This window comes from Macaca mulatta, chromosome 1, assembly GCF_049350105.2.
Source record: "Macaca mulatta isolate MMU2019108-1 chromosome 1, T2T-MMU8v2.0, whole genome shotgun sequence".
Lineage (NCBI taxonomy): Eukaryota > Metazoa > Chordata > Mammalia > Primates > Cercopithecidae > Macaca > Macaca mulatta.
This window is the reverse complement of record NC_133406.1, coordinates 104861610-104865208: the sequence shown is the minus strand read 5'-3', so window position 1 is coordinate 104865208 and position 3599 is coordinate 104861610.

Sequence of the window (3599 nt, the reverse complement as noted above, 5' to 3'; positions counted from 1 at the left end):
AAATATTCTTCAGAGATGAAGGCAAAATAAAGACATTTTTAGATAAGCAGAGGTGAGAAAATTTGTCGTCAACAGACCTGCATTAAAATACATGCTAAAGGAAGTTCTTCAGACTGAAGAAAATAATACCAGATGGAAAGCCAGATAGATAAGGAATTAAGAAATCAAGAAATGGTAAATATGTGGAAATATATGAGACTTTCCCTCATTTTAAGAACTCTTTAAATGTAATTGCTAAGGCAAAAGCTTAAAAAAACAAAATATATTTTGGGGTCTACAACATAAGTAGAAATAAAATACGAGAATAGTGCAAAAGATGGGAGGGGAACATTTTAAGTACACAGTTGTACATTTCTTTTTTTTTAAATTTATTTATTATTATTATACTTTAAGTTCTAGGGTACATGTGCATAACGTGCAGGTTTGTTACATATGTATACTTGTGCCATGTTGCTGTGCTGCACCCATCAACTCGTCAGCACCCATCAACTCGTCATTTACATCAGGTATAACTCCCAATGCAATCCCTCCCCCCTCCCCCCTCCCCATGATAGGCCCCGGTGTGTGATGTTCCCCTTCCCGAGTCCAAGTAATCTCATTGTTCAGTTCCCACCTATGAGTGAGAACATGCGGTGTTTGGTTTTCTGTTCTTGTGATAGTTTGCTAAGAATGATGGTTTCCAGCTGCATCCATGTCCCTACAAAGGACACAAACTCATCCTTTTTTATGGCTGCATAGTATTCCATGGTGTATATGTGCCACATTTTCTTAATCCAATCTGTCTCTGATGGACATTTGGGTTGATTCCAAGTCTTTGCTATTGTGAATAGTGCCGCAATAAACATACGTGTGCATGTGTCTTTATAGCAGCATAATTTATAATCCTTTGGGTATATACCCAGTAATGGGACGGCTGGGTCATATGGTACATCTAGTTCTAGATCCTTGAGGAATCGCCATACTGTTTTCCATAATGGTTGAACTAGTTTACAATCCCACCAACAGTGTAAAAGTGTTCCTATTTCTCCACATCCTCTCCAGCACCTGTTGTTTCCTGACTTTTTAATGATCACCATTCTAACTGGTGTGAGATGGTATCTCATTGTGGTTTTGATTTGCATTTCTCTGATGGCCAGTGATGATGAGCATTTTTTCATGTGTCTGTTGGCTGTATGAATGTCTTCTTTTGAGAAATGTCTGTTCATATCCTTTGCCCACTTTTTGATGGGGTTGTTTGTGTTTTTCTTGTAAATTTGTTTGAGTTCTTTGTAGGTTCTGGATATTAGCCCTTTGTCAGATGAGTAGATTGCAAAAATTTTCTCCCATTCTGTAGCATTTCTTAAAATATACCTGAAATTGTATAATATTTTGAAAGTAGACTGTGGTGAGTTAAAAATATTGTAAACTCTAAGCAATCCCCTAAAAAATAAAGCCAAGAGGTAGCTAATGTATCAGTTTCCTGGGTCTTTCATAACAAACTACCATAAACTGGGCAGCCTGAAACAAGGGAGATTTATTCTTTCACTGTTCTAAAACCTAGAAGTCTGAAACCAAGGTGTCGGCAGAACCAAAGTGATTGAAGGCTCTTTCTTGGCTCTCTAGCTCCTGGTGGTTGCCAGCAGTCTTTGGCCTTCCTTTGACATTCCTTGATTTGTAGATGTTTCACTTCAATTCCTGTCTGCATCACATGGCATTCTTCTGGGTGTCTATGTCTCTGTTTTCACTTCTTATAAGGACACCAGACATTGGATCAGCATCCATCCGAATTCAGCATGACTGCATCTTAAACTAATTACTAGTGGAGTCTGCAAAGACTCTATTTCCAAATAAGGTTTCACTCTGAGCTTCTGGTGGACGTGAATTTTAGGGGACATTATTCAGCCCAATATAGCTAACTAACCAAGAGTGGAGAAAACATGGAATCATAAAAAATATTCAATAAATTAGTTGATTATTAGAGAGTAGACAACTTCCTCAGGTATGAAAAACAATATAATTAAATCTCTATCAATTTTAACTTGGTTAATTAGTTAAAATGCCCAGTTGGTGAGTGGAAGACATGATTTGTTTATTTATGCCCATCTGGTATCCATTTTCTTCTTTTTTCTTGCTCACAGTGATCCACCTCTGTCTAAGTGATTCACTGGATGGTAACCCAAAGTCCTGCTCAGAATTAAGTCCCAGTTGGCTTAAACTACTCATGTTGGTCCCATTTTCTTGCCAGTCACTTATTTAGAGGTGAGCATTTTTGGCCAATTATTGGCTAATGAAATGTGGTGGACATGACTGAGATTTTTCTGGGAAAAGTTTTTCTTTTCTCTAAGGAATACACATTAGGGGGCCCAGCGTGGTGGCTCACACCTATAATCCCAGCACTTTGGGAGGCCGAGGTGGGCAGATCACCCGAGGTCAGGAGTTCGAGACCAGCCTGGCCAACTCGGTGAAACTCCATCTCTACCAAAAATACACGCACACACAAATTAGCCAGACATGGTGGCAGGCGCTTGTAATCCCAGCTACTCAGCGGGCTGAGGCAGGAGAATCTGTTGAACCCGAGAGGCAGACATTGCAGTGAGCTGAGATCAAGCCATTGCACTCCAGCCTAGGCAGCAAGAGCGAAACTCCATCTCAAAATAATAATAATAATAATAATAATAATAATAATAATAATAATAAATATGCCTAGAAGAAGCAATCCCTTTCCTATCTCTGAGAATTTTTGTGTTTGAGTGCCATGTTTAGAATTGGAATGGCTGCAGCCATCTTGCTACCAGGAGAACCACAAAGAAGAAGAGTTGGATCTGGTGCATGATACATGGAAATTCTCAACCTCCAAATATCTTATTATAGGGAAAAATACATGCCTTTTTTGTGAAAGCCAAAATGAATGAGGATGATCTGTTATTGCTGCTAAAAGTATTCTAACCAATGGAGTAGGTCTACACAAGGCCTGGGTGAATAAGCCCAAATTTTCATTAATCACAACTGTATGAATGGGACATACTTCCCATTCTAGGACTACACTCATGCATCCTTTGAAGGCCAAGAATGAACCAAAAAACTCCTACCAACATAAAGATGAAGATTGCCTGCCTTTAACAGATGTCTTAAAGATTTCATATCTAGTTGTAAGTTGTAATTTTTTGTGTTAATTTTCTTTTATAAATTTGAGATGGAGTCTTGCTCTGTCGCCAGGCTGGAGTGAAGTGGCATGATCTCGGCTCACTGCAACCTCTGCCTCGCAAGTTCAAGTGATTCTCCTGCATCAGCCTCCGGAGTAGCTGGGACTACAGGTGCACACAACCACGCTTGGTTAATGTTTGTATTTTTAGTAGAGACGGGGTTTCACCATGTTGGCCAGTATGGTCTCGATCTCTTGACCTCGTGATCCACCTGCCTCAGCCTCCCAAAGTGCTGGGATTACAGAGAGCCACCGTGCCAGGCCTGTGTTAATTTTCTTTTTCTTGGTCACAGATTTAGTCTACAACTTAACTGTATGGTATGGTGACTGTATCAATAACATATCTTCATATGTAAATGTCTTACAAAACATCTTATATGTAGGTAATTGTATAAGAGTAAGATGAGGGTAAATCTGA